The sequence below is a fragment of the Engystomops pustulosus genome, chromosome 1, assembly GCF_040894005.1.
Source record: "Engystomops pustulosus chromosome 1, aEngPut4.maternal, whole genome shotgun sequence".
Taxonomy (NCBI): Eukaryota; Metazoa; Chordata; class Amphibia; order Anura; family Leptodactylidae; genus Engystomops; species Engystomops pustulosus.
This window is the reverse complement of record NC_092411.1, coordinates 88,262,284-88,272,442: the sequence shown is the minus strand read 5'-3', so window position 1 is coordinate 88,272,442 and position 10,159 is coordinate 88,262,284.

Genomic DNA, 10,159 nt, shown 5'->3' with positions numbered 1-10,159 from the left:
AGTAATGTGGAGCCCATACCAGACAATAAGGTTTTTTTTTAACTCTGTCTCACTTTCTTCAATAAAGTGGTGGTTGGACGTACTGCAAGAACTACATTCAGATGAATGATTCAGAAATAGCTGAGGAAGATTTATCTGCTATTTTCAGTGCTCCAATTGCCTCCTATTGGAGGCGCATGGTAGTGGAAGCCAAACCTAGACACGAGACCCACAAAGCAGAAAATGAATAATGCAAACCCCAGATAAAGACACTATTACAACCAATAATAAATAATCCAGACCACAGACCAGACAGTTCAGATAAAATAAATATCATAATAAATAAATACTAACTTCTGCTTCTGATATTATTGGTACTATTGAGCGTTTTATAGAGGATTTTTATTTAGAAACCATGTAGGGAATTTATAATCTGACAATATTGTATTATGTCCCTCTTCCCTGTACAAGGCAGATTTATCAGAGGCTCCAACCACCTGATACATCCGGTAGCCGGCATGAGGCGGGTCAGCTGTGGATCAGGTCCGACCTTGCGTAGAATTGCACTAGCAGATCCTGGTAGAGGCTATAGGTAGTGCACCCGCACCAATGCTGGGCGTCCTTTCAAGCCCATCCACACCCACTTAGTGAGGAGGTGGCACAATTCCTGCCTGTACTGTGTCTATTTTAGAAAATTGTCTTACAAGCCCTCATAAATCCCCCTCATATGCCCAGGGCCCCCTATCCTAAAGGGGGGCCCTGCATGTGAACTTTTGTGGGCAGATGATGTATTGCTCCTTATATACCAATTAGTTGAATGTCCAGGTAAAGATGCCCTATCTATTATCTATCCATCTATCACCCTGTCTTATATCTCTCTTCTACTGTATCAATCTTTCATATCTATTTTCTATCATCTATCTATAATTTATGTTATATTTAAACATCTATAAATCTATCATCTATCTATAAATCTATATCATCTTTCATATTTATCGTCTATTATCCATCTATCTATCTTATCATCTGTCTATCTCCTATACAATTCTCCTACAGCCCCATATTACACAGTTTGTAAACTACAAAGTCTTATTATTGTGCAGGACTAATGAAGCCTCTTACTGAATGTGACGGTTCATAAAATAGTTTAATTTTGGGTCTCACTTTTTGCCCAAGGCCCCACTTTATCTAAAACCAGCCCTGCATGTGCATTCAGTATCTGTTTGTAAATATATACTGGTAGTGGTACTGTAAGAAAGAAAGAAAAGGGAAATGTAGATAGAAAGAAGTGCTGCAAAATGCTAGATCGCCTCTCACAAAGGGGGGCCTACCTGATTTCGCTATGGGGTCTCATTATTACTATATTTTAACCTAGGTACAGGAACCTAGGTTAAAATGTCAAAACCTGATAAGTTTACCTTTCAAAAACCTTACATTAAAAAAAAAGAGGCTTGTGTGGCAATATTCTGTCACCCGCATCTTTTTCATACTTCAGTGTACGGAGCTGTGTAAGGTGTCATTGTTTGAGGATGGTTACGTTTTCATTGCTACCATGTTGAAAAATGCAAGACCTTTTGATCATTTTTATTAACATTTTAATTAGAGTCAAAATGGCGAAACAGTGGGGATTCTGACATTTAGGCGCTATTTTCTGTTGCAGGGTTCACCACCGGGAATAATTGTTATTATATTTCGATCGATTGGACTTTTTGGGATTGCTACATGTTTATGATTTTACTTGTTTGTTTATTTTTATATGCGTTCTAGGAAAAAGGGGGGTGATCTGAACAATCTTAAAATATTTTTTTAATCTTTTTTTTTTGCACTGACCATGAGCCCTCTCCATACCCCTCTTCACAACTGGCTGACATATATTTATGTTGTGAAGTGGGTTAAAGGTACGCTGTCACCAATAAACTACCAGCACCCTCAGGTAGGGTTATAGTATAGTTCAAAACTCGTCCGTTTACCTATAAGTAATTATCTCCAAAGTGATGTAAGCTAGCAGAAAAGATCAGCTCTTATCTGAAGGCTATTTACAGTTACTTCATATTAGAAACATGAGCGCAGTACAAACAATTTTTGCTACAGTTTATATAGGAGTTGTAGGTAATTTTTTAAAACTGTTATGATAAAAAATGACACTCAAAAGTAAATCAATAAATAAATCCGGTGTCAAATTGTCACTGGAGAGCAGGATCCGAATAAATAAAAATAACTTTCACATGCTTAAGATGTCGGCTCACCAGAGAGATAGCTCTCCATTAACACACTGACCTTCAGTTTAATGAAGCACTAAATTGTGTTCTAAGAAGCTGAACCCTTCTCTACAGAATTCTCTATGACAGAATTGATGGCACATCGCTCTTATTCTCACATGTATATAGGATTCTGTTTGGTGGTTTAAACTGGCAACAAACTATTTTTTTCCTATCATTTTTTATATAACGTGGTATTGCAGGTCATTTCGTGATTTATTTGTCTAAAGAAAATACAATCGCAGATGTGTATACAAATTTTCTTGTTTTGTCTTTATGATATGGCTGTAGCAGCATCCTTAAAAAATAAAAAAGAAAAGAAATTGTATGGTCAGTCATAGTCTTGTAATGCAAACTATAGCAATACAGATGGCATTGTTCTCACAAGTGACTGCTGACCCCTTAGCTTATTGTCTAAACCTTTAACGGGTGGATAGTAGTTTATCGCGTACCAAAAGATACACAGTGCAGTGCTCATGTGTACAGCAATAACTCACGTCTGTCAGTGTTTGCATAGAATCTTTAAAAAAACCCAGGAGTATGATAAGGTTCACAGCCATGTGTTGTGACTAATGTTTCGCTGTATGATTTGCTGCTGGAAATAAGGGATATCAGTGAGTATTACCTCTACTATCATTTATTTTTAGTAACCCCATGAATTAGATCCCGCATAAATAAAATAAATACATTTTTATTCCTATCAATGCCCACATATTCTGCAGAGCTTTACATATTTAAATAGAATAAGACATTAAGTCGAAACTGTATATTTTATCATTGTAGATCCAGACAAAAAAAAGTTTTGTCCCAGTGACAATTGGAGTTTAAAATTTTTTTGCTGTAATGGACCAAGGATTATCATTAAAGCTTCATTACAGACACCTTACAGCTGATTATTGCAGCCTAGTAACATTCAGAGATCTTCACCAGAGGTCACAGTGGGCAGATGGGTGCGTCTGTAACTAGGGGTCGTATGTAAGTCAGGTGTCCTTATGTAGGGGACCTCCTGTACAGAGAAATAACCTGGTCAGAGAAAACAATAGGAGGGCCCTGCTCCCAAGAGCTTGCAATCTATGATGTGTCCTGTGTGCTGACCAAGTGTATATGTACCATGTAACCCAGCTGCTTACTGGAAGCTTGAGGTCACATTATATGTAGGAAGGCCCATGAAGAGTAGGAGATTACATCTTTCACCACAGTTCACATACAAAAAAACACAGCCAGAAAGTCAACGCCTCCTTAGCTGCAGTCTGTGGAGAGAAGACAATGCTTTCACGGATGTAACAGTACCCCTCACCGTTTTATGAGGGGCCACCAGACCCTCATTACACCCACCCAGCTTGGAAAGATTTTGGTGGTGCTAAATATTGAGCAGACTTTGATCATGGAGATCCTCAGGACCATAATCCTTCCAATGAACCAGGTATAGTACAGAATTTTGGAACATGCAAGAATCCAAACTTTTCTCTACCTGAAATTCCACTTCACCCTGGACCCGGCGGGTCAGTCATAGGAAGTACAGGTTGGACATACTTTTACAGTAGGGAAAAACACAGGACTAAAGATTTCACTGATGGCGTACGGCCCAACAAATCCAGGAGCAAATTTCCCAGACTGAACTTTGAGAGGCAGATTTTTGGTAAATAACCACACTTGTTCCCACATAACAATCTGCAGATAGAAGATGATGCTGGTACGGGCGTTACAGATTTATTATGCTCTAAAATTCTAAATACAATAATATAGCAAAATATAGTAAAAACTTGAAAATCTCATTTACAACATTGCCACAATTCACTGATCCATAATGTACAGTAGATAATATTACCCACCTCCCTATTACAGTGCCTCTCTCCTGCCATCCTGCTGGCAACTATTGGAGTTTAATATGACTGGCTCATTGAAAGCCTTACATATAGGCAAAAAGACATGAGCCTGTTGAAACAGTTGTGGTCTAACATATACCTAAGACTCACTTACAAGAGAATCATTTGTACATACAAGCTCCTTAAAGGAAACCTACCACTTAAAAGTGGTAGGTTTAGACACATATACATGGCACCAGCTCAGGGTGAGCTGGTGCCAGAGCATATTTTTGTTAGGGGAACAAAGCCCCTATTGCCGTTTTATAAGTTATATTAACTTATAACTCGGCGCACCACACTTGGACACGGCGCACCATGCGCGTACCCGTGCGTGCGCCGGATTCTAAAGTGATGGAGAGCCGGTGACGTCACCGAGCTCTCCGGCACACGCGCGCCTGCACAACTTAGCACGGCCTGTTTCCCCGTGCTAAGTTGCGCAGGCGCGCGTGTGCTGGGGAGATCGGTGACGTCACCAGCTCTCCAGCACTTTAGAATCCGGCGCACGCACGGGCACGCGCATGGTGCGCCGTGTCCAAGTGTGGTGCGCCGAGTTATAAGTTAATATAACTTATAAAACGGCGATAGGGGCTTTGTTCCCCTAACAAAAATATGATCTGGATGTATATGTGTCTAAACCTACCACTTGTAAGTGGTAGGTTTCCTTTAAGGTTAGTCATTCAGCTCTATATGGCTACTGGTACAAGACAGACATGGACATCTTACCTCTTAGACATTGGAGAAGATTCAATCATGATGGACAACCCCTTTAAAGTTAAAAGAAGCTTTGGAAGAGAAAGGCAAACACCAAAGCCAACGGATGCAGTATTATCTATTTATAGAATCTGTGGCCGGCATAAAATGGCCTTACTCAGACATAATTATATATTGTGGTTAACATTTGTTACAATATACAACGAGAGGGGAACATCTGGCCTGTGAAGTGACATGACAAAGTGTATATAGAATCCTAGCTGCCATAATTACAGACAGTGAGAATTCTCCCTGATTAATGAGTCATAGTTTCATAGTATATAAAGTTAGAAAAAGACATTAGTCCATCAAGTCCAACCTATTAATTCTACATTATACAGAGTTGATCCAGAGGAAGGCAAAAAACCTGACCCTTAATATGGTGGTCAGAATAACTCCCTGGATTACCAGAAACTACTAACAAAAAGTTTAGTCCCATACAATGTGATATTGAATTGAACATGTTCAAATTAACCTTCTGCGGCAGAGAATTCCAAAGTCTCGCTGCTCTTACCGTAAAGAACCTTTGTTTATGGTGATGGTAAAGGCTGGTCACAGGCCTAGGTATAAAAAGATCTTTGGAGAGATCCCTGTACTGCACATTTGGATAATGGGTAATAAAGTTTTCTTTTTCTGAATAACCCCAACCTTTTTGCAATCTGTCATTGTATTCTAGTCCCCCCCATTCCCCTAATAATCTTGGTTGTTTTTTTCTTCATCAGTTTTACCAAGAATTGAAACATTTAAAACAAAAATTATAATGTTCAATTCCTCGACCAATTCAGTGCATAACCTGACATTTATCCACATCAAAATTAATCTGCCATTTCTCTGCCCAATCCTCCAATTTCCACAAATCCCTTTGTAATATTATACTATCCTCCTCTGTATTAATTACCTTACAGGCTTAGTATAATCTGAAAATATTAAAACTCTATTGTATAAACCATCTAAGAGGGCCCCAATGTTGACCCCTGGCACCCCACTGGTAACTTTGAGCCAATCTGACATTTATGATGACCTCCTTTATGTCAATGCTATCACTAAGCTATTTGCTTTCCCAAACACACAGATTTTCCATTAGTCCCAGCATTCTCATTTTATGTACCAACCTTTTATGTGGCACTGTAGCAAATGCTGGATCAGAGACAGAATTCTGACAAGGCATAAATCTGGCTAAGGTTACAAAAACATTTCTGCAGCACTCAAGGTTCCTAAGAGCACAGTGGCCTCCTGTGCTCCTTAAATGGAAGAAGTTTGGGATGACCACAACTCGATCAACCTGGCCGTCCAACCAAACTAAGCAATCGCGGGAGAAGAGCCTTGGTGAGAGAGGTAGAGAAGAACCACAAGATAACTGTGGCTGAGCTCCAGAGATGGTGTAGGAAGAAGGGAGAAAGTTCCACTGCAGCCTTCCATCAGTCGGGACTTTATGGCATAGTGCGCCAACGGAAGCCTCTTCTCTGTGCAAGACATTTGAAAGGTGCATACAGTTTGCAAAATTAACAAATGAAGAACTCCCAGACTATGAGAAATAAGATTCTCCTGTCTAATGAGCACACAGCTAAAATAACAAAGCAGTGGCTTCAGAGCAACTCTGAGTGACCATCCAACCTGAGGGAACTGGAGAGGATCTGCAAGAAAGAATGGCAAAGGCTTCTCAAATCCAGGTGTGAAAAACTGGTATCATTCCAAAGAAGTCTCATGGTTATACTAGCTCAAAAGTAGCTTCTACTCAATACTGAGCAAAGGGGTGAATACTTATGCTCACTTCAGTTTTTAGAGAAAAACAGAAATGTAGATATTTTTGCTATCAAGATGGGGTGCAGGATGTACATTAATGAGCAATAAAAGGAACTGTTTGGATCTTACCAATTTGCTGCAATGAAACAAAGAGTGAAAAATTTAAAGGGGTCTGAATACTTTCCCTACCCACTGTATATGAGCTTTTGTTTTGCAGGAACCAAAAAGAATGAAGAATTCATTTTACATCCTGTGGATGCAGACAACTTTTGGGATATTCTGGGAAATTACCATTTCGGGTACAAAAAGCTGAAATGAAAGCATTTTTTTCTGTTTCTGTCATGCTGAGGAGAGGCTACCTGCAAATGACACGGCCCCCAAAATCGGCTGTAAAAAAACAGATATTCACAGATATCTCAACTGATATTCTCAACTGATTTGCATCAGTGTGGCATGTTTTCACATATCATGCACTATAATCTATGGGGTGATTTGTCAGGACTCGTACTTCAGTTTGCGCAATGCCTTGTGAACTGCAAGTAATTGCAATGATTTGCCCCTTTACATCTCCTCAATGCCAAGTGGGCATGGAGGGACGTGAAGGGGTGCGCGGCCAGTTCCCGGGACGTTCAGGAAAAAAATTGATTGAGCTAGGACATGCCATACTTTTTAACAGTCTGTAGATTATGAGGTTCTGCAACAGCTAAGGTGAAGTTAGAGGTTCAGCGCCGCCTACAAAATCACTAAAATAGGCAAATCATGGGCCTAGATGGCATACACCTATGGGTAGAGCATGAGCTATGTTCTGAAATAGATAAACAACTGTTTTAAACAGTTGAAGATTCCTTGCAGACAGGTTCTGTTCCACAAAACTGGTGCATAGCAAATGTGGTACCCATATGAAAAAAATAAGGTGATCCTGGAAACTACGGACCTGTGAGCTTAACATTGGTTGCTTGGAGGTGTGTGTTAGAGATGCTATCCTGGTGTATCTCACTGTACATAACCTTAGGCTGGGCTCACATCACGTTTTGTGCCATATGTTCCTGTCATGTCCTTACAACATATGGCAGAGATGTATCCCACTGTATGCTTATGGCCTGTGACCAGGACAAGGGGGCATCCTCTACGCCTAGAGGAGAGACAGTTCTACCATTGCCATAGACAGGGATTCTTTACTGTAAGGGCAGTGACACTATGGAACTCTCTGCCGCAGGAGGTTGTTATGGAAGATACTTTGTACATTGAGAATAAAAATATCACAAGTTATGGGAAGGAAATATTTGTGCGATCCTAAAGAGTAGCTCTTTTTCCAACATCATCTATTATAATACAATGATGAGATTCTGCAGCAGTTGAATTGTGCATTGTGAGGTTCTGTAGCAGCTGAGTTGTGCATCATGAAGATCTGCAGCAGCTGAGATGTGTATTATGAGGTGAGATTCCATTAACTTTATAATACTATAATCAATTACCTGAAATATTTAATGGCTTGGACCGTGTACCTTCTGCCGATCAATAGCAAGCATCCAACAAGTGTATATCGGGAACTGTAACAATTATTGTCACCTTGCAATATATCACCATCACACGGAACAGTTAGGATATAAAAGTACTGGCAATGGTTGTGCAGAATAATTAGGGTAATGAAATTCTCCAAGCACCTCACTGCTGTGTTGTAGGAGCCATTTGATGTGATTAATAAACTTGATATAGTACAGTTGTCTAGCAGTTGCAGCAACCATTATTAGGCACTGGACGCTGGTCATAAACATGGGCATAGCAACATATACTGTAATAAAACAAGTTATGTTCAATAAACACAAAGGAGAGATCTCCAAACCTGAGTGTTCACTGCCTATGTAAGGCCTGAAGAACGAGAAGAAGAGCCTGTATTAGATAAATGGAGTCTTTTATTGATTTTATCAAAGAAGACAAAATAGGCTTAAAACATACATGTGGTGTGGACTACAGTTGATGGTTTGGATTTTGATGGTTTCGATTAGATATTTGTGTAGGATAACATTTCTTGATACCAAAGTCACAAAAAAAACCCAAACAACTTTTAAGGTAATATGAATGTTGTTTTGCGAGACTTAGAGATTTTGGAAGCCAGCCTTTAATTTACAAAGAGTCACAATACCCAAAAAAAGGTTCTCTATTGATTTACAAAGATCCACTAAGTGAGTATCTTCAATAAAACTGAAGACCCCCTTCCTGTAACTTTCCAATTTAGGACAAGACCAAATAATGTGCAAAAAATCTGTACCCTCCCAAGCACCTCTTATCTGCTATAAGTTTCATCTTATAAAGTAAAATGGGGGGTATAATATAATTGATGAACAACATTTAATTACAACATTGTGTGATTCCAGGAAATACAGGTAGAATGGATACCCTAACAACATTCCTTCCACTTCTCACTATTCAATACTCCAATAGCTGATTCCAATTCCTTTATACAATATGATACAACTTTATTGATCCCATGGGAGGAAATTATTGCGTACACAGAGCTCAGTCATATTGTTACAAACAGATAGGGATACAATTACATACCTGTTACATAGTGACGACGACAAACGATTAGTTAACTTGTTTCTTGCTTAATGTTCTTGGTTACAAAGCTTTGTTGACTTACAGATTGCTTTGCAGTGTTCCAAGGTACCACAGCAGTGAAACCAGAGGGGACACTGTCCATTGCTCCTGGGGCCACATGGTGCTGGCGTGTTAGCTGCCTGGCTGATAACCCCAAGTTCTGGATATCCCCTTATGTCCAGTGCTGGTTCACTGAGGTTGGAGGTTTTACACCATTTTGGGGTGCTGGGGGGTGATGTAGGTGAGATGGTATGGGGGGGGGGGGAGGGCAGGGGGTAGGAGGGCTGGGTTAAGGGCCAATAGCTTGTGGATTCCTCTGGACTCAGGACCAGTACATTTCTGCATCAGGATCAGGTGCTGTGTGCATCCAGATTCCAGCACTCAAATCCATCTGAAGCGTATACCAGTGGCAGAAGTTGGTAGAGAGGTTTGGGGGCAGAGCAGTGCCCCAAGTTGCCCATTGTTACAGCTAACGGGGCGCCATGTGTTCGGTTGATTGGGCCCGGGATGCATGTTTCTCACATGCCCAGGGATGATGCCGGGTCGCGGGAGGCTTAGTAGCCGGGCTTCGGGTGCCAGAGGCCACCAGAGGGAATGTCAGGCCATCAGCTGCTCACAGTGGGATGTTGGGCCCTTCTCTATACAGGCAGCATGCCGGGTCCCTAGTTCGGACATGAAAACAGTGGCAAAAGGAAAAAATAGGGAAAGGTGCCACAGAACGGCATACAGGCAGCCACCTATCGCCATATGCCCAGAAAGGTACCCTCAACTAAAAGAGCAGCAAGAAAATATCTATCAATCCAAGAAGTTACTTTAGTAACTGAAAACCTAATATAATCAATATATTCACGTGTCTCTTCCTGTAACCAATTTTTTATCTATCGTGTAAAAAGCGTGATAAATTAGAAAAAAAAAATATAAAGATTCCAGAATCTGGAATCTCATACAAACTTTTTAAATTCTTAA